The following is a 22542-nucleotide window of genomic DNA, read 5'->3' on the forward strand; positions in this document are numbered from 1 at the left end:
TAGGGTTTAGAATTTAAGGTTTAGGGTTTAGAGTTTAGGTTTTAGGGTTTAGAGTTGAGAAGTGAGGTTTTGGGGATAAGATTTCAAGTTTTGAAAAATAAAAAAATTTAAATTTTTCAAAAGATAAAATGTTATTTTGGTCATTTTAGTTTTTGAGTGCTATTTTTGTGATATAAACTTAGAAAGGTGCTATTTTGGAGATTTGCCCCTATAAAAAACGCGGGATTAATTTTCTTTTAAAATTGTATAAATTTTTTAATTATAAGACATTTTTAATTATAATATTATGTGCTTTTATATATGATAACTACATACATTTAAAATTTATTTATTGTTTATGTTATAATTATAGATATTATATATGTTATAAAATTTTATATTTATATTTATGAAATTACTTTTAAAGAAGTTATTTTTTAGAAAAATATTGTATTAATTTTAATTTATTTTAAAGTATGATATTTATATACTAAAGATATTTTCTCATTACATATTTTAATACTATTTTTTGCATATTTTATTTTAATGATAATATTTTATTAAATTATTTTTATGCATATATTTGTTCCAATTATATAAAAACACTACTATATAAGTTGAAAAAATGAAAGATATTTCTCATTACATATTTTAATATTATTCTTTTCAGATTTTAACTTTTAGCGATTATTTATTTACTTATTTACTTATATGCATATATTTGTTTCAACCATATAAAATTCAACTATAAAATTGTAAAAAGGAAAGTTTATGATTTTGTTATTTCTCAGAATTAGGAAAATACACTACAAAAAACACATCAATTCATTTGTATCTCATAAATAAATTATATTAGTTTCATTTATTTATTACCCGCAAAATTAAGTATACTTCATATGATTAGAAATATCTAATTATTCAAAACAAAACAAAAAATCTGGTCGAAAAAAGAATTATGGGTATGATAAAGTTTTACCGAAAGTAAATGCTAATAGTTAATTAGCATTTATGGTTTTGTTTTGGTTTGTAAAGAAAACTTATTTGTTAGTTTAAATATAGGATATCTCTATTATTTTGTAAATATGATGAAAATCTAAAGGCAGAATCCTAAATTTTTAAAATAGGATCTTACTTTAATAGTATAGATATCATACACTATACTATACCATATTCTTTATCCAGATGGTACGATCTTCTTTTTACTGGTTCACAATGTTTACCACCTTCTTGGCCTTTGTTGATTATAAAAGTATAGTATTGGTATGTTTTTGCTTGTAATTTCTTAGTCTTGTAAATAAATATAAACCAATTGGTTTATAAAAATGATACACCAACAAAACATAACACATGGGGTTTACAAGAAAATAAAATTTGCAGAAGAGGTGGGAGAGATGTTGCAAAGGTTAATGCAGGAGAAGAAGCCACCATAAGAAGTAGAGGAGGAGAAAATTACGATGGGAGTAAGTGGGGAGACGACGGGTTGCGATACTGGCGGAGGACAGTATGGTAGCAGTGGTGAAATGATTGGTTGTGGTTGTGGTGGTGATGCTTCAGGTGAGACACTAACAAAATAGTTTTACATACTAGAAGAGAACACACAGACATATATTGTTAATCTTCTTTGATCTTTTGTAGTAACTAATTGGACATGAAAAAAGAAGAAGTTGAGAGAAGAAAAGAGTAAACGAGGATGATGATACAGAATCAGAAACAAAAGAGAAGAAGAAGAAATATTGTATTATACTACACTTTGACAATAAAAAAAATAGTATACTATAATACTTACAATAATGTTAATTTGCTAGAATTTGTGTACATTCTTCACCGAAATGTATTGTTTACAGCCGATTCATTTCAGTGGCATACAACTTTTAATTTTTCTATGAATCTTCATTTTATTCTATTTGTTACAACACTATAGAATAGAACATACTAACAGAGAGCATTGTTCTTCTCCAGTGCAACCCAACATCTGATTTTAGGGTGGTGATGAGTGGCAACGGTTCTGAAGGAAAAGACGAGGGAGATAACATAGTGTAAAAATAATAATCATGAGGCGAAGGAGATACAATTGGCGTAATTATATAAACGATAAAACAGTTTGAAATTGTTACATGACATTAGAAATCAGAGAAAATCAAGGGATTTACCTAAGGTTTCAGGAAATTATAGATGGTGGAGTTCTTTTTGGTTATAGAACGTTTATTTATTATTTTAATTGGCTTATTATTTATGATGTCGATAAATACTTTGTGATTTATTGTTTCTTAAAAATCATAAATTATCTGTCATAATTTGATTGGTAGGGTGACATACTTTAGTTGCAATACTTTAGTATATAAAGAAAACTAGAGCTTGACCCGCGCATCCGCGCAGGTATTTATTTTTTATTTTTTTAATATATATTTATCTTATATAAATGTATATATATATATATATATTAAAAATGTATCTGTATTAAATAATTTTTAGCATTTAAAAAAATTATAATTAAGAATGAATAATTTTATTTTATTTTTTGATTTGTCAATTGTATCATCTATATTTTTAAAATATGACTCGTGTGTTCGTTTAAATGTATTTGTTACGGGTCAAAATTTTAATGTAAAATAAAAGTGTCATCTATGGTTATATTTGATTTATACGATTAAAAAAATCAATATATCATTAATTTTTTGTGTTTTATATTATGTATTTTATAACATTTTCTTGTGTTTTTTGACATAGTTAATTATACTAAAATAAAAAATAACCAACCCGTAATAATGGACATCTTATTACATTTTTGGAATTGATTAAGTATAATTTAATGTTTAGCTAGATTATAGGAAATATTTCTAAAATAAATGACACTTAATTTATTGTACTTCAATTTAGGAAAATACATTAATAAAACAGAAAAAGACAAGCATTAAAATAGGCAGTTTAATAATTAATCAGTGGCATAGAAATGTAAATAAGTTTAAAAACTAAGGAGTAATTTTAAATGGTACTTATTTTTTAAAAATAGAGATATTCATAATTTCCATAATATGGAAACTAACTTTTTAATAAGTATAAAACAATAATACTGTCATGAATTTTTAAAATTTACAGTAATAAAAGTAAAAAATATTTCTATATTGATTTTATATTAAAATATTTTAGGCAAATATTTCCATAAGTTTTTTTATTTAGATATATCTAATTTTATATTAAAAAAAATTTCCTTAAAAATATAATAATTTATAATTAAGAATAAATATATTCAATATATAAATATACTTTTTAAATAATCATAAATTTATCATCAACCAACTCAAAATATAAATCTATTATTTGAAAGTTGAAGGTATATAAATTATGTAAAACAATGTTTTCAGATGAAAATAATTTTGGCAGCTAAAACAATCATGCGCTTTGAAAGCTCATATCACAAAAATCAATACGATAGCTATAATAGTGCTGTTCGTTTCATTGACGCAGGTTCCTGCGGCTGCGGCTGAGTCTGCGGTTGCGGCTGCGGCTGAGTCTGTGGCTGCGGCCATTCGTTTGGTTGTTGTTCGTTTTGCAGCCGCAGACTCAGCCGCAGCCGCAGCCGCAGACGCAGCTTATTGTTCGTTTCGAAAACGCAGGACATTGCCGCAGTCGCAGACGCAGAAGCATAAAGTAGATTTAGTTATGTTCGTTTGGTTGCCGCAGACGCAATTTTCATTTATTTCATATTTTAATTTTATGAATTTTATGAATTTTTAAAATTGTATTTTAAATAAATAAAATACTATAAAATTGTAAAATATTGTAAAATTTCATATTTTAATCTTATGAATTTTATGAATTTGTAAAATTGTAGAGTTAACAACATTTTTTTATCATAAACAAAAGCTAATAATACATCAAGTCTTAAATAAATAAAACAAATATTTCAAATATCACATAAAACTGATAATCAAAGTTATAAGCAAAAAAAAAAAAGTCATTAACTAAATCATTTAATACGGTAAACGACCTCTACCATATTCATCTGTGATGCTCTTACGCAAAGCTTCCATCGCTCTATCACCGGTCGGCTCATATACAATATGTCCACCACCACCACCCCCACCACCACCCCCACCACCACCACCATCATCATCATCATCATCATCACCTTCTTCTCATTCTTCATCACCATCAGCTCCTTCTGCTTCTCCTTCTCCATCATCATCACTTTGCCATTGTACAAAATCATGATCTTCTCGATGTGAATCACGTATGAAGTTGTGTAGCGCCATCGTCGCTGTCACGAGCTTAATCCAGTTGACCAGACCATACTTTGGATGCTTACGATCCAAAATCCTCCATTTTGCTTTCCATACTCCAAATGTCCTCTCAATCACCGATCGTAATCCTGAATGCTTTCGGTTGAACAACTCTCGTGCACTAACTGGTGGTCCTCCTCTAGCAAACTGACCAAGATGATATCGCATACTCCGATGCGGACCAAGATACCCCGTCCTGGTCAGATATCCCGAGTCAACTAGATAATATTTTTCACGAGGAGGATGTGGGAAAGAAGCCTCATTCCTCGCACAATGAGTCAAGACCTTTGTATCATGTGCTCTACCAGGTACACCGAGATATGCGTATTTAAACTTCATGTCGAAGTTACATATAGCAAGAACATTCATTGCAGGATCTTGCTTTCTACCTTTATATGCTTCTGCATTTTGACTTGGACGGCGAACCGGCACATGAGTTCCATCGAGTGCTCCAACACAATCTCTAAAATGAGGTCAATACCGATCATCATTCCTCAAAACAGGACTTACTCTTCCAAACAGAACAATTCTCGCATTGCACCTCAACTCATCTCACACTTGAAGAATCTGCAACATACCATCAATGCTTTAAAACAGAGACGACCATCACTAAAGTATCAAACAGAGAAAGCGACTATTACCTCAAAGAGAGAGAACTCGAGATGGGTTTGTCGGAGAACAGAGAGATGTGTTGGAGATGGAGAGAGAGAGAGAGAGAGAGCTTGAGATGAGTTTGTGTCCGAGAGCTCATGATGGAGAGCGCGCCTGAGATCGAGAGAGATCGAGAGAGATGGAGAGCGCGCCTGAGCTGACAGAGATCGTAGAAGATGGCTCTGATTTATCTATTGTGTCTGATAGAGCAAATCAAATATGTGTTTCTAAAGATCAGTGGTATCCTCTTTCACACCATGGGTGCTGCCTCGTACACCTACAGAGAAACGTCGACGCAAAATTCAAGAAAAGGAATCAAAAGCAAATGGTTGGCAGGACAGCCGAGGTATTCAAGGTATCCAACTTTAAGAGACTTTACGCGGAGATCAAACTTCCAGATAAGCGCTGTTGGGATTATCTTGAGAAGATCGATCCTAGACATTGGACAAGGTCACACTTTGAGGGCGAGCGGTACAATCTAATGAGCTCGAATATAGCTGAGTCTCTCAACAAAGCACTAGTTCCTGCGCGCGATTCCCCGATAATGGCGCTATTTGAGTTCATCAGACGCATGATTAGTCGTTGGTTTGTGAGTAGACAGCGAAAGATATCGAAAATGAGTGGTGAGATCCCCCTGGCTATTGACGAGTGGATGGAGAACAATCTAGAAGACGCAAGAGCGTACGCTGTGATGCCTCTGTCTGCTTTTGAATTTTAGGTAACTCTAAAAACAACCGGCTTCGGGAGTTCTGTTAATTTGGAAACCAGGTCTTGCACATGTCTTGAATTCCATAAAGTTGGAATACCATGTCGACATGCCATTGCTGCGGCTATGTTTTCGGACTTGCAGCACTCAGAGTTCGTTGCAGACGCCTATCTAAAAAAGACATGGAATGAAACAACAAAGGGTGTTACACTCCCGGTTCCAGATCCGCAAGATCTTTTCATACTTTCGGAGGTTAGTGACCTTATCATGTTACCACCAAAGACGAAGAGACCACCAGGACGTCCACCGAGAAAGCGTAAACGTTCTGCAGGAGAAATACCGGTACGACCTAATCTCATCTGAGTGTAGTCATGGATATTTTCTGAATAAAGGCTGTTATGTTTTTTTCAGGAGGGGCCGAAGAAGAAGAAACTAAACACATGTAGTCGATGTCATACCTCAGGTCACAACAGAAAGTCTTGTAAAGAACTGCTACCATGATGGGGATGGAGGAAATTTTATGTATTGTTGACAAGGGAGTTCTTGTTTTTTGGAAATTTAAGTGTTTAGGTGTTTCCTAATAACACATCTATAATGCTATTTTGCGAACTGATGAGATATGGATTACGCAGTGCTTCTTCTTGAATTTATTAGATATGTATGGTTTTATTATCATTCCTTAATATGGTGTTCATGTTTATGATTTGATGTAACTTGTTTATAACTTGAGGTGTACGATATCTGTGTAGCCAATCTAGCCGTTAGAAAGGCATTTAAATACAATGTAGCCGTTGTATTGTGGTCCAATAATAATATAGCCGTTACAATCTCAGTTTATTTAAGTATGAGTGCTTGTGTCGTCTATATTTCAGACTTTTTGTGATTCTCTCTTTACTCTCATTTTTATACTAAAGATGGGACTTGATTATAGCTATAGCCAGCCTCGGAATCAGAGGACTATGGTGGGAATGACTCCAGCGACACAGAAGACCGTGAGGTTGAAGATCTTATTCGTCGGGACCAAGCTGAGCTAAATTACAATTATGCTGCGAGGGTTCAGTACCCTCTGCAACCCGAGGTCGAATTTGGATTCCCGCAGACATGCTACTGTGGTGGTCGGCCTAAGCTAGCAACATCTCGCACTGTAAATGATCTAGGTAGAAGATACTACACGTGTGATAATGTTAATGATGGAGACTGTCATGTTCATAAATGGTGGGATGACGCGGTTATGGAGGAGATGAGAGCCAGGGATACTCACACACTTCAATTGTCTGAAAAGGTAGATTATCTAACCTTTTTGAATGACTATGACCCACAACGTAACCAGTTTAAGGATCTCTAAAATGAGACTGAGCAGAAGCTGGTTAGGCTAGAAAAGATAGTGTCTGAGTTAGCTGAAAAGAGAACAAGGTTAACCAATGGCTTCGAATACTTTGTTGGTGAAATGGTTATTATATTAGTTTTACTTGGTTTGGTGATCATATTCAAGTAACTCTTTATTTTGTAATGTAATAAATCGGATGAGTAATGAACTCTTGATGTGGTTTTTTGTAATGTATCATTTTTTTATGATTCTACTAAAAATCTATGAACGAATAAACACGTTTGTAATTAAAAATAGTGAATACATCCCTCTCAAAACAACAAAACTCAATATGGCCGTTGTTCAATAATATATCCTTTGGAGCTACTTACCGTTAGAAATGCTTTTGAAGTAAAATATAGCCGTTACTATCTTACACTATTTAAGTAGAATTCAGAACACTCAACAATCTCTCTTCACAACACTCAACAATCTCTCTTCACCACACTCACCAGTACCACAAAATGACGGATCTTTACTATAAAGAGATGAAGCATCAGAAAAGGGAGTATGACTGGGTGAGCAATTGTGTCTATGCCAATTACAAAATTCCAACGAAGTGTATCTGCGGTGGAGCTATCACCGTGGAAGCTGATGACAGAGGAAGAAACTATTACGTATGCAAATATTTTAAGGTAATATTGGAGTTCACAATAGGAAAATTTGCCTCCATTGTTAACGGAAATGGTATTGTTTTTAGCGAACAAATCTAATATATCTTCTTGTAGAACGGTGGTTTGCACATCCGACATTACTGCCTTACCGCCCTCGAGGAAGAGCTGGATTGCTTGAGAAGTCAGTACGCTGAGGAGGTGTCGCTCCGCCGTCAGCTGCAATTTGAACTTGCGCAAATGCGTGAGGAGATCAAAGAGCTTAAGCAATTAATTATGGTGGATCGCTGATCTTAGCATTTATCGGATCTATTATGTAATTTTCGTACTCTTCTATCAAATTTGTACTCTTTATGTTAAGGTTAATTTGTACTCTTTTATGTAATTTTATGTTAAGGTTAATTTGTACTCTTCTATCAAATTTGAACTGTTTATCTCATAAAGGGCCTATCCATTTCCAATTAAAAGGCAAACTGATTTGAATTAATAAATGCAACACATAATATTTACTCATTTCTCTTTTAAGGTGTACGAAAGTCATCATTATACCCCTTCGGTTACGTAAGTTTCATAATGTAGTTTTAAATTAGGGCTACCTTCTGACACGGACAAGACATCTTCTTTATACATATTTGTACTAATTAATGTATGAACTTATGGTATTCTCATCTCTCTCTTCGTTGGTGTACGAACACGCGTACACTTATGGATTTAATACGAAAATAAATTTAAGTAAACTCTGCCTACGACAAGAAAGTTTCTTAGTTTATTTCGCATGGTCTAATCAGTCGGAGATTTAATTCTACCAAGGAGTGGCAACGATTTAATTCGCATGGTTTCAACCGAGGAGTAGCAATGGAACGCCGCGTCTGTTACCAAAAAATTAATTATTTTGGTAATATATATACTACTCTGTTGTCATTTAATATCTTTCAAAACACATTCTCTGCAAACCTCTTTCTTTCCAAAAATGGTGTCAGGTATCAGCCAGAGAAAAATGACGGTAAAAAAATACAAGCGATACTTTTACAGTTTGCCTATGGTCGGCGAACGCACCGAGCAGGAGTTGATCCAGTTGGCCAAGTCCGGGTTGAAGGAAGAGATCCGCCAAGGTCTGGAAACTGAGGAGTTTACCACACTCGAGGCCATGTTCGAGGAGGCAGAGGAAGTCGAGGAGGGGTTAAAGGAAACACATCCATCCAGCCCTCGCAAACGCCGCCGCACAAGCCCCGATCACCGCAGGAGCAAACGTGCTCGCCAGGCGGTGAAAAAAGGTGACCCGGAGGATGAGAGTTTTGGATATGACGGCGAAGGAGCGACGGAGCAGAAGGACGATGAAGATGGTGACTACTGGGAGTGGATGCAGATGGAGACGGACGTGGATGACGACGCTTCCGACAGGAGCGACGACACATTGGGTTTTGGGCAGTTCAGGATGGACGACTACCCAGACAGCTCCGGCACCGACTCCAGCACCTCCGACTCCGACTCCAACTAGGAACCTCCTCCTCTTTAATATTATTAAATATTTTGAATTTTATTGTTTTTCTTAATTATGTTGAACTCTTTTTTTTTTTTGAACTCTTAATTATATTTTATAATATTTCTGTTTAATATTATTGCTGTTTAATATTATTGCCCTTTATGATTTCTGTTTATTATTGCTGTTTTTTTATGCATGTTTAATATTGCTAAAATTAGGAATTGCTAATTATGACTAATAAGTATAGCTCAACATTATATTATATAATTCTATTCATTTATACGAATACTGACAGTATACGAATACTGACGGTATACGAATACTGACAGTATACGAATACTGACGGTATACGAATAATTCCATTAATTACTCACTTTTATTACTCAACATTCATAATTCCATTAATATTTATCTTTATTCACTTTTCATTGATTAAACGGTATACGAATACTGAAGGTATACGATAGAAAACAGATAACATTGACGAATACTTAAGGTATACGAATACTTAAGGTATACGAATACTTACGGTATACGAAAGAAAACATATAACATTGACGAATACTTAAGGTATACGAGAGAAAACAGATAACATTGACGAATACTTAAGGTATACGAATACTAAAGGTTTACGAATACTTAAGCTATACGATAGAAAACAGATAACATCGAGGATAACATAAATAAAGTCCTAGAGGATGTGAGAAATGTTGCAGCATATCCAAAATAGCCTGCAGTTTTTACAAGAACCTTCAAAATCGACTGTGTAATCATGGCCATAAAGGCAGCTTGGTGACTTGATTACCTCATCATCCGGAAATTTGAAAGATGCACCATATCTGTTCATGTATGGCGCTCCAAATGATGTCAATCGCCACTCTAGATCAGCTCCCAGTCCAACTATCGCATCCGAGTGAAGGTCATAGTGATTAGCTGCGAACTGCTGAAACAGTTTACTGGTTTCCTTGTCATTGCCAATACACACGTTGAAAATGCCGACTGCTAAGGTTGATAAATCATGATTTGGGACATTTCGTTGTAATATTCTAATACATTTCTCAGGACCTACGATCATGCTGCATAGAGCCCTTCATAGTAGATAGCGTTTGTGTTGCCAGCTGTTACGCACTTGATGAAAAACTCCTGAAACTAACCACCAGTGCAAATTTGACATGTTGCAAAGGTGACCATTGGCCGAACATTACACTTCCTTAAGACGGAGGGTTCATGGACAAGTGCATAACCGCGTTTCCCAGCCCGCAAAATACCACCAAGATAGTAGAATGAATCCGCTCCCACCATCTCTATTATTTTACACAAAATTTCGTCTGAAGATTGGGGATGTTTAGAAATGCCATACTATTGAATTTTGTTGGAGATGTTTATCAGAAGCATTGAATAGGTATATATAGAATAAAGAAATAAAAGAAGGAGGCTTATGAGTTAATAGGAAAGTTATTGTCTCCTCCCACATTTTGTACCTAACACACTCAGAGAAATAGTTATTGCAATCAATTTTTAAATTTTACACTAATACTTATTAAATGAAACAGTAAAAACACTAACTACTTCTGAAATTGTTTTCATTTGAAACAAATAACTAACACACTATGGTGAGATCTTGCATGGATATTATACTCCAATAACCCAAAACCCAAAACCCTAAACTCTAAACCCTAAACCCTAAAGATATAAGAAAGACGATGTTTAACCTTCAAAGAAAGACTTCTCATTGAAGTGTTCGTACAGTTCAGTCAAGTCTGAAATGTTCAAATTGCAAGCTAAGATACACGTCTCAACGAAAGATATAAGAAAGACTATGTTTAACCATCGTTTTGAACTTTTGCGTTTCCAATAAATTCTTCATAGGTATCCATCGCGTATTTCTGACGGAATATGTCCACCTTTTTGTCATCGATCTGCCCCATATCCTCATAGGAGTATCCCGCTGCATGCATTTCTAGAAATTTGACCGCGCATGATCCACAGTCGCCAGACCTTTCGTTGAAGTAAATATTGTCTGGACGCATCCATGAAAATGCTTGGTCTTCTTCAGGATGACTACTATCGGAAGGAGGCGAAAACGCAGCTAAGACATGAGGCAATGCGCGTAGAAGATAAGCCATGTGCTTGTTCACCTCATTATCGGACTCATTAAGAGGAATGTTGTAGTTCAAAATCTCCACTTGTCTGCATGTCAAGTTGATCACAAGACCAACCCAATGATCTTTTTCCCCACATCATTGGGGCGTACACCCTGTCCACATCAACCAACAACACTTTCTTGTCATTCCGACGCGGCGTTTTTCCGGTGAAACTGAAACTGACAAGCCCTCCCTAGTTGAATCCCAATTTTTCTGAGGCCTTCTCAAACTCTGCGAACTTTGATATGATGCCCGCAATACTGAAGTAGTCTACAAATCTGCACCTCCCACTCAGATAATTGCGTCCATGTCGCCTTACTAGCATACTAATTAGCACAGAAATGTGCTGAAGAATATGTACAAACCATTAGAACATTAAATCGGTGGAAATCCGTGTTGTAACTTGAATAAAACGGATTAACTTCAACCAAATTTGAATACCTCGATAGTCACCCAATTTGTTGGCCTCGCCAACGACAAGAAGAACTTATTTGAGACATGGATCCCAATAATAATTTCGAATTCCCTGAAATTTGAAAACAAACAAAAAGTCAATATTAAACATTTGACAGTCCAAGAAATTTATACAGTATATCTAAACAACTTACTGTTCCGGATTCTCGTGGAGAATTGACTGAAACTCTTGAAACTGCGCTTTCTCCAATAATAATTTCGAATTCCCTGAAATTTGAAAACAAACAAAAAGTAATTATTAAACATTTGACAGTCCAAGAAATTTATACAGTATATCTAAACAACTTACTGTTCCGGATTCTCGTGGAGAATTGACTGAAACTCTTGAAACTGCGCTTTCTCCAAGTCTGCTAAGGGCGTATATTTGGGTTTTTTGCAGCTTTGGAAAAGCTTCTTCAATCTCTTGTCTGGGGTGTACACTCCTCCAATCTTTATTGAACGTCTCGGAATACGCTTCGTCTGGAGGTCATCTTTTTTGGTTGAGCTTATTGGAATACATTTCCCTTCTAGCTCTGCTTTTTTTAATGACCTAGTCAGATATCGACTCAGCTTCAAATTCCCAACGTCTGGTGTGCGAGATTCAGTCATCGGATCATCCTCTGGCAATGTCTTGTAATCTTCAGAATTTGTCGGTGACGCTTTACCAGCTTGTTCCTCCGGCGGAAGGACGTAAGATTCAGGATGAGACCAAACGGTAAGCATCCTACAAGTGTTCTCCTGTGGATCTTTATAGACATTGTCACTCCGTGTCCCCTTTTCAACCTCTTCTGCTAACAAATTTAGCTCTGATATTGGAGACTCATTGTAATAACCCTCACGAGCAGATATAATTTTGGTCAAGAAAATTCTTTAAGATCAGTTTGAAGATTGATCGATCAGAATTTAAATAAAAATCGACACGGTGAATTAATCTCGACGGGGCTGTCTTTTGGTCGAAAAACCATCTCTTGATGGTTCTGGTCAAGTGTTAATTATTATCGTTGATTTTTATTCATGCTGGGTGAGTTTATTCAGAGCAGGACGAGATTCGAATGATGAAAAATATTTAGTCGAAACAGTCCGGAAAATATCGACAAAACTCTTAAAATTATTTCTGAACAGTCACATGCTTTGCACCTTCTAGCCTACTTGCTTCCTCAGTAATTAGGTCACATGACCTACACCTACTTGCTTGCCTGCTTGCTCATTAGAAGTCACATGCTGGTCACAAGCTACTTGCTTCAGCTGCTTGTAGCTTTCTTCATAGGAAGGAAAAGTTCAGCTGCTTGTGCTGCTTGGTGTGCTGAAGCATGTCACCAGCTGTCTAACCTCATCTTTGTCTTTTGTGGGAGCAAACCCTCATCTGAAGCAACTCCTTATGATATAAAATACCCTCTTCTCTCCTCTGGACGTTCATAACCTGCAAGAAAAACCAGAGAAAAATTCAGAGAGAAAGAGAGAAAGAAGAGAGAAAAATCTGTGAGAAAAGATTTATGAAAAATTCAGAAAAATATTCAGAGAAGAGGAGTGAGCATGGACAACTCTTTCTCACCATCCTGTGACTTTAATCAGTGAGTTTTGGAGTGTTTAAGAGCTGAAGATTTGGTGTCCTGAAGTTGAGAATCACCTATGTTCTTCAGCCTTTGATTTTGATCGGTAAGATGGTTGTGGATCAGTTTCTGTGAGAAGTTTTGTTGGTTTGCCTACACTGGAGATAAATTCTGAATAAATCCAACCATGGATTCTTGTGGTGTTGATCAGGTTAATTCGTGGTTAGCTTGAAGAGAGACAACCAGTCAAGTTTAATTAGTTGAGTAAAACCGGTAAGCTTCAGCTTCTTGATTCAGCCATGTTTTGATGAGAACCAATTGATGTATGTTGGTTAACCTGTCAGGATCAGTTGTCTAAGGTCTTGTTCTCTTCAGTCTTGGTTGGTTATGATTTAATCAGTCTCATAGAACCAGTAGACGAACTGTTAAGAATTATGGGAATTAAACAGAACTGATTTGATCTTGTTTAGAACTGAATTGAGCTGAGTATGTTCTGATCTGATCTGAGCGGAGCTGTCTATGTCTGAAATTGTCTTGAACTGATGTCGTCTGAGTATAACCGAGTTAAGCTGTTGGGAACTGATTAGAACCGGAGTTAGCTGAGCATGAACTAAGCTGATATGAACCGAGTTAAATTGTTAAAGCTTGAACCGAGCTGAACATGGTATCAATCTGTCTTGAACCGAACTGATATGAGAGAACTGAACTGAAATGTTATGAACTGAGTTGAGTTTCTTCTTGAACCAGACTACTGAACCTTATGTTCCAACTGTTATGTTTTGAATTCAGATGGCCAAGGAGAGTATTCGGATCAGCCGGATCCTTGTGATGGTTCTGAACCGAGAGTGATCCAAAAGTGAAGTGTGATTAGCTTGAGCTCGAGTCTAGTCTTCCTTAACCAATCTCATGGATTTAAAGGTGAGTCTAGATAGATGATGAATGAATTATGAATGAGTATGCATGATTGCATATTGAATATGGTTGATTAATTAAGAATTAATTATGAATTAATTAAGGAATAATCATTGATTAATTAAGGATTAATCATGGATTAATTAAGGAGTAATTATGGTTTGATTGATTAAGTATTATTCCTTAATCAATATTTATATATGAAGTATTTATCTAGTTTAAATACTTAAGAATAAGCAAGAATAATTCTTTGAGGTTATCCCGAGCCTTAGTACTTGTTCTCAAGTACTAATCTATAAGTATTCTATTAATAAGTGTGAATCATGTGAAGTCTTATTGTATACTCACTCTCCCGAAAGTCCCGCATTGCCGTGAATTGGTCCTGCGATATGGATCAAGGTCATGAAGACACGATGATGGGGTCGCACCCTGGAGGCCGTGTAACTGCATGCAGCGTTGGATGTTCTATCTTGGAATATCTGATGGAGATGATGGTTATATTTATTCCCCGTTAAGCTCGGTTAGCCTTGGTGGTTTTCCGGGTTTAGCATATATATATATTAAGAGTATGAGTGATTGGCGGGTATCGTGGAGGTGATGTTTAAGATAGATTCACATGGATGGATTGAGAGGCCTTATATTAATTATGGAATATAATTCCACTGCATTCAAATGGTGTCGATTGCTCGGGATACTATTGATATGTGTTTGGGTGTGGGATTAGACTCACTGAGTAAACTAGTTACTCATGACTCATTTGATATGCAGGTAACCAGTAGGTGGGAGACCTTTACTCTAGGACGGGAAGGAACGGCATTAGCCAGCGGTAGTTTTATTATCCTTGCAAAGTCATTTTGATATATCTTATGAATAAGATTTGTAGACCGAAAACCTCGAGGTTAATTTATAACAAATTTTGTAAGATGATTTTGAATGATATATAAATAATGTTTTTTTTTTAAGTACGGGTTCCATATGATATTAGTCCTTGTCCGGACGAACTAACTATCAGGTATTGCTTTCTCGGGTTGAAAAGCCTAGAGTGGTATCCGATAGGAGCGTTGGTGTTCTTTGATTGTTGGTCTAAGGCGATCGGAAGTATTCTGAGAACCTCAGATCGACCATCGAGGAACATCGACCGTGTCATTTCCGGTCATCTATGATCGGGGGTGTCACAAAGGTGGTATCAGAGCATGGTTATACGATGCTAGAATGGGACTTGTTTCAAATGTTTTTCGAGTCAAAATGAGTCGCAAGGATAACTAGGATATGCTGGCTTGTTCCTTCATTTTAGGATAGATAGTCATGGGTAGTTACCTAACAGTGATATTTCATAGTAGAAGCACCGAGACAAGCTTGAATGGATGGAGCGTACTTACCGAGGTTATTATCATCATGATCAAGTTTGCTACCCTCATGGTGGGGTTCACTACCTTCCTGCTAGAAGTCAATAACCTCATGCCTTCCTGCCGTTTTTCTGAGTTTTAGTGGGGATGCTAATACTTTAGAGAGATTTATGGGATATAATTGATACATCGAATACATCTCCGGACTCGTGTGTTATCGATGTCAAGGTGGGTGTTGTTTGTGATCCGGTTCAGAGCGATTCGACTACACTTGATCACATAGATGCACTTATTATTCCGGTTTCTCAAGTCTAACCAGCTCATGCTAAGACGTACAAGCACCACAGCCATACAAGCATGATTTCTTAAGCATTTGTTTCAAGCTTAGCGTTGGAGGAAGAGATGGTTTGACTGTATTACAAGATGATGGAAGCACCAGAAGCATTCTGTTTGCAACGGAATATCATGAAGCTTATGATGCAAAGAAGAAGAAGTTGGGACCATAAGATACTGAAGAAGGACTAAACCGTTAGAAGTATACTTTGGCTTGAGGCAGATTTGGGATCCAACACTCAGAGCAGAATATTCACGTGGCCGTTGTTCAGAGAATTACAAGAAGGATTTGGCAGCAAGCTATTTGGAGATGAACGCTATGAGTTGTTGGTCGAGAGTCAAGAGTTACTTCAGAGAGTTGAGTTCGAGTTGGACAGATTTCATGAGTTCAGGAAGTAGTATTTTCTACACAAGCATCGAGATACGTGGTCGAGTGAATTGGATTCATCGATTATGGTTTGGAGAATAAGCAAAAGATCATACGAAAAATCTTTGGGAACTTAGCCAAGAATTTTGGAGTAGATAAAAGACCATGGAGTTTCAAAGCTTCGAGGAGATGTTAGAGTATGACGTGAATGTTAAAGAAGCTATTATTGCTGAAGAGGTTAACCAAGTCATGCAGACCGTTTATTTTCCAACCGCTGCAGATCAAAGGTCAGTTTCAAGAAGTGAGTTAAGTAAGTCGTTGGGGATGATTTTGGGTGTACATTTCATCAGATCAAGATCGAGGACCTTGAGCCGTTATGGTTGTGACTAGCAAAGACAGAATGGTCGTGATTGTCAAAGTTTGGGAAATCCTGGAACGTTTGCATCATTCGCGCTTTGGTGGTTCTTGTGAAGAGTTAGGAATTTAGGTTACCCTTCCTCATGAAGTTACCCGATCTACGTTACCTATACCTAAGATAACACTTGTTGAACTAGTCCGATTTTCCTTACCGTTAGTCCACATCCAAGTGTTAGGCTATTTGGGTAGAGCCTACACTTTATAGTTGCTGGACCGTCAAAACCTCTGAAAAGGTCCAATCACAGGTTTGCTTCTTATCCCATTGCGTGTTGTGTGCATTTTAAAAATTTATGAATGATTAAATAAATAAGTGAAGGAGTGATCAAGGTGTCGTATGAGACCTTGCCTATGGACGGAATTTTCCGCCCATATTGTGTTTGATGCGGGAACAACACATAGATGTAGTTCTCGGGTAGTGTCATTGTTTTAGGAAGGATTCACTTTAGTGAATTCAAGTACACTGTTCTTATTCGTGGAAGTACTGGCTGCCATTTAGAGTTATGGTATGCCTTCGTATCCCATCCCCATTCCTTAGTACTTCCATTAGAGCGGTTTGTTTCTATCTAGAGTGAGATTGGCTATCTAGTTATCGAGCTCAATTAGGATGTTGTTGAGGAAGGAAGTCTTTGAGAGAAGACCAGTTACCGTTGGCCTGCAATGGTATTCTACTAAGTGTTGGAGCCTCGCTCATATCAGTCTGGAGAGTTGGGAACCTTTTGGGAAATGGTGAAGTGGCGTATTCCATTATCATCATAATTGGGCGGAGAGAAAATAACAAGAAGCAGAGTATCGAGGACAGTTAGATAACTAGGGAACATGAAGCTATGTTTAAGAAAGTGGAAAATTTGTTGACATCCAAAAGTAACCCGTCAAGTATTCTGGTTGAACCTTGATTCGCTGCAATTGCCTAGGCATCTATCCAAGTGGTTCTAGCCAAATTCAAGTAGCAGTCAGAAGATTTGTTTGGAGAAAGGTTTTGTTCGACTTAGTTATTTTCTGTGGAGTGTACCCATGTCAGTGGTAAAGAAGAAGAACCAGAGTTTGCGGTTATGTTCGAGTATAAAATCAAGGACGTGACCATCAGGGTCAAGTATCAAGTTCTAGAATTGAAGAATGGTTAAGATCGGTTGCAAGGCGTAGTTTTATTCCAAGGACGTTTGATGGACGCTTCACGTTGTAGTAAATATTTCTGCACGGAAATTGGAAGTTAGATCCCTTAGTCAGTAAATGGAACAAGGAGTTGTTGCATATTTACAAAAGATCGCTACTACTACATAATGGTCGTACTCAATTTCAGTTATCGAGATTCGAAGTTCTGTGGATTGGCCGGTTACCATCAGAAGTTTGTTCAAGAGTTAGAAACCATATCCACCAATGAGTTGATCGACTGAGAATGGTGTTACCTTGGAATGGAGTAAAAGTATTGATGAAGTATGAAATTAGTTAGAGGAAGTATCTACGTCTATGCATATCTTAGACTTGCATGAGCCTAACCAGCCATATACTACTACATGGATGTATTATGTGTTGGTCTAGGTGAATGCTAATGCAAGACGATATGGTAATCATTTATGCATCAAGGGAGCTAAGGAAGCATAAGGAAAACTATTTGATGCACAAGTTGGGGTTGGTGGCAGTTCTGTTGCACATCAAATTTAGTGATCATTTCAATATGGGGAAAGGATGCAAGTTTTCACTGATCAAAGAAGCCTAAGGAAGAGCAAATATTGCTGCTTATGCTTTAAGAGGAAGTGATATTAATGATGATATGGAGTAGGATCTCAAGAATCATGAAGCGGAATTGGGAGTGATTTATTTTGCTGCCTTATAAGGAAAGAATAGAGAACCTTCAAGATTGCAAGTAGAAAATAAGATGGCTTATTCATTCGTATTTGAGGAACTCAGTTGAAGGATGAGAATCTAAGGAATTCATAGAAGGAACTGGGTGAAGAGAATTTCGAAGAATAGTATGAGGACTGTGTCATGTACAAGTTCATAAAGTGGAGATGTGGGAGAAGGAATCCAAATTCAACCTAAAATTAAGCAGATGTGAAGTAAATCCCAAGGAAGATTGAAGAGTGCAAGGAAAAAGGTATAACCATAAGGCATATGGGGATGCTCAAGTTGTTAAGAGATCAGAAGATATATTAACAGAGAAAGTGTGAAGTCATCATACAAGAGTACTTCGTTGGTAAATCAAGTTTGGTATAGGCGGACTTGTTGATTCCTCAGTTACTAGACAGAAGAAGGAAATCAGAAAGTAATAGAACAAGACTTGGATATGCGAAATTTCAGTGAGATTGAGTCGTTCAGAAGTTTTTGAAGAGTATCTCAGATAGATAAGAAGGGTATGGAATACTGTAAGGGAAATCATTTCTGGAATAAGTGTGTTTGTGTGTATTTGAGAGTGGCACCCTTGGTCTGAATCATGTTAGCGTGATTGATCGTGCATGTTCTTGTTTGATTGTTGCACGGTTAATCAAGTTAACATTGACCAGACTGGAGATGTTACATTCACGTATGGCACATCACCTCACGTTCCAAATTTCATGTTGCTGTTATGGGAGAAAGCCAGATAAAAAAGGTTGAGAAGTGATAGTCTATAGATACAAGATTGTTAGAAAAAGTATGCAGACCGCAGTTGACAAGAGTTGTGCAGAGTAAAGAATTTGGTTATCTTGAAAGTGGCTGCTCATAAAAGAAAGGATCGGTTGGGAGAATCAAGGGATCAACCATGAGTTGTTTTGATATGGGCAGATTAAGATAAGGTCAGAGCTAATATCCAGAACTCCTTTCAGAGACTGTTCAGTAAAGAGTGTACAGTTACGTTTTCAGAATTCGGGGACGAATTCTTTTGAGGGGGGAAGAATGTAATAACCCTCACGAGCAGATATAATTTTGGTCAAGAAAATTCTTTAAGATCAGTTTGAAGATTGATCGATCAGAATTTAAATAAAAATCGACACGGTGAATTAATCTCGACGGGGCTGTCTTTTGGTCGAAAAACCATCTCTTGATGGTTCTGGTCGAGTGTTAATTATTATCGTTGATTTTTATTCATGCTGGGTGAGTTTATTCAGAGCAGGACGAGATTCGAATGATGAAAAATATTTAGTCGAAACAGTCCGGAAAATATCGACAAAACTCTTAAAATTATTTCTGAACAGTCACATGCTTTGCACCTTCTAGCCTACTTGCTTCCTCAGTAATTAGGTCACATGACCTACACCTACTTGCTTGCCTGCTTGCTCATTAGAAGTCACATGCTGGTCACAAGCTACTTGCTTCAGCTGCTTGTAGCTTTCTTCATGGAAGGAAAAGTTCAGCTGCTTGTGCTGCTTGGTGTGCTGAAGCATGTCACCAGCTGTCTAACCTCATCTTTGTCTTTTGTGGGAGCAAACCCTCATCTGAAGCAACTCCTTATGATATAAAATACCCTCTTCTCTCCTCTGGACGTTCATAACCTGCAAGAAAAACCAGAGAAAAATTCAGAGAGAAAGAGAGAAAGAAGAGAGAAAAATCTGTGAGAAAAGATTCATGAAAAATTCAGAAAAATATTCAGAGAAGAGGAGTGAGCATGGACAACTCTTTCTCACCATCCTGTGACTTTAATCAGTGAGTTTTGGAGTGTTTAAGAGCTGAAGATTTGGTGTCCTGAAGTTGAGAATCACCTATGTTCTTCAGCCTTTGATTTTGATCGGTAAGATGGTTGTGGATCAGTTTCTGTGAGAAGTTTTGTTGGTTTGCCTACACTGGAGATAAATTCTGAATAAATCCAACCATGGATTCTTGTGGTGTTGATCAGGTTAATTCGTGGTTAGCTTGAAGAGAGACAACCAGTCAAGTTTAATTAGTTGAGTAAAACCGGTAAGCTTCAGCTTCTTGATTCAGCCATGTTTTGATGAGAACCAATTGATGTATGTTGGTTAACCTGTCAGGATCAGTTGTCTAAGGTCTTGTTCTCTTCAGTCTTGGTTGGTATATGATTTAATCAGTCTCATAGAACCAGTAGACGAACTGTTAAGAATTATGGGAATTAAACAGAACTGATTTGATCTTGTTTAGAACTGAATTGAGCTGAGTATGTTCTGATCTGATCTGAGCGGAGCTGTCTATGTTCTGAAATTGTCTTGAACTGATGTCGTCTGAGTATAACCGAGTTAAGCTGTTGGGAACTGATTAGAACCGGAGTTAGCTGAGCATGAACTAAGCTGATATGAACCGAGTTAAATTGTTAAAGCTTGAACCGAGCTGAACATGGTATCAATCTGTCTTGAACCGAACTGATATGAGAGAACTGAACTGAAATGTTATGAATTGAGTTGAGTTTCTTCTTGAACCAGACTACTGAACCTTATGTTCCAACTGTTATGTTTTGAATTCAGATGGCCAAGGAGAGTATTCGGATCAGCCGGATCCTTGTGATGGTTCTGAACCGAGAGTGATCCAAAAGTGAAGTGTGATTAGCTTGAGCTCGAGTCTAGTCTTCCTTAACCAATCTCATGGATTTAAAGGTGAGTCTAGATAGATGATGAATGAATTATGAATGAGTATGCATGATTGCATATTGAATATGGTTGATTAATTAAGAATTAATTATGAATTAATTAAGGAATAATCATTGATTAATTAAGGATTAATCATGGATTAATTAAGGAGTAATTATGGTTTGATTGATTAAGTATTATTCCTTAATCAATATTTATATATGAAGTATTTATCTAGTTTAAATACTTAAGAATAAGCAAGAATAATTCTTTGAGGTTATCCCGAGCCTTAGTACTTGTTCTCAAGTACTAATCTATAAGTATTCTATTAATAAGTGTGAATCATGTGAAGTCTTATTGTATACTCACTCTCCCGAGAGTCCCGCATTGCCGTGAATTGGTCCTGCGATATGGATCAAGGTCATGAAGACACGATGATGGGGTCGCACCCTGGAGGCCGTGTAACTGCATGCAGCGTTGGATGTTCTATCTTGGAATATCTGATGGAGATGATGGTTATATTTATTCCCCGTTAAGCTCGGTTAGCCTTGGTGGTTTTCCGGGTTTAGCATATATATATATATTAAGAGTATGAGTGATTGGCGGGTATCGTGGAGGTGATGTTTAAGATAGATTCACATGGATGGATTGAGAGGCCTTATATTAATTATGGAATATAATTCCACTGCATTCAAATGGTGTTGATTGCTCGGGATACTATTGATATGTGTTTGGGTGTGGGATTAGACTCACTGAGTAAACTAGTTACTCATGACTCATTTGATATGCAGGTAACCAGTAGGTGGGAGACCTTTACTCTAGGACGGGAAGGAACGGCATTAGCCAGCGGTAGTTTTATTATCCTTGCAAAGTCATTTTGATATATCTTATGAATAAGATTTGTAGACCGAAAACCTCGAGGTTAATTTATAACAAATTTTGTAAGATGATTTTGAATGATATATAAATAATGTTTTTTTAAGTACGGGTTCTATATGATATTAGTCCTTGTCCGGACGAACTAACTATCAGGTATTGCTTTCTCGGGTTGAAAAGCCTAGAGTGGTATCCGATAGGAGCGTTGGTGTTCTTTGATTGTTGGTCTAAGGCGATCGGAAGTATTCTGAGAACCTCAGATCGACCATCGAGGAACATCAACCGTGTCATTTCCGGTCATCTATGATCGGGGGTGTCACACTCATCTCCCCCCTCGTCCTGACAACGTTCAAATATAGTTCATTCAAATACTTAGAATCAGATGTAGTTTATATGTAAAACTGTTCACCTAACAACTTGGGTGTATACCTGACAAACTAAACTGAACTCCTGATAAAAAAAACCCGAACACCTAATCAACATAATCTGTACACCTAGAAAAATTAGCTGAACACTTGACTAACTAAGATGAATACCTCTGAAACTCACCTGAAAACTATCAAACAGATCTGTATACCTGA

At 36.7% G+C, this 22542-nt stretch overlaps 1 long non-coding RNA gene across 1 annotated transcript; it reads left to right on the plus strand.

The window, feature by feature from the left end:
* Window positions 1-387: 387 nt before the first annotated feature.
* LOC117132960 lies at window positions 388-10361 on the plus strand. The gene is made up of 2 exons (XR_004456727.1): window positions 388-1533; window positions 1615-10361. It is a non-coding gene; the product is annotated as an uncharacterized LOC117132960 (long non-coding RNA).
* Window positions 10362-22542: the final 12181 nt, after the last annotated feature.

This window comes from Brassica rapa, chromosome A03, assembly GCF_000309985.2.
Source record: "Brassica rapa cultivar Chiifu-401-42 chromosome A03, CAAS_Brap_v3.01, whole genome shotgun sequence".
Classification (NCBI taxonomy): domain Eukaryota; kingdom Viridiplantae; phylum Streptophyta; class Magnoliopsida; order Brassicales; family Brassicaceae; genus Brassica; species Brassica rapa.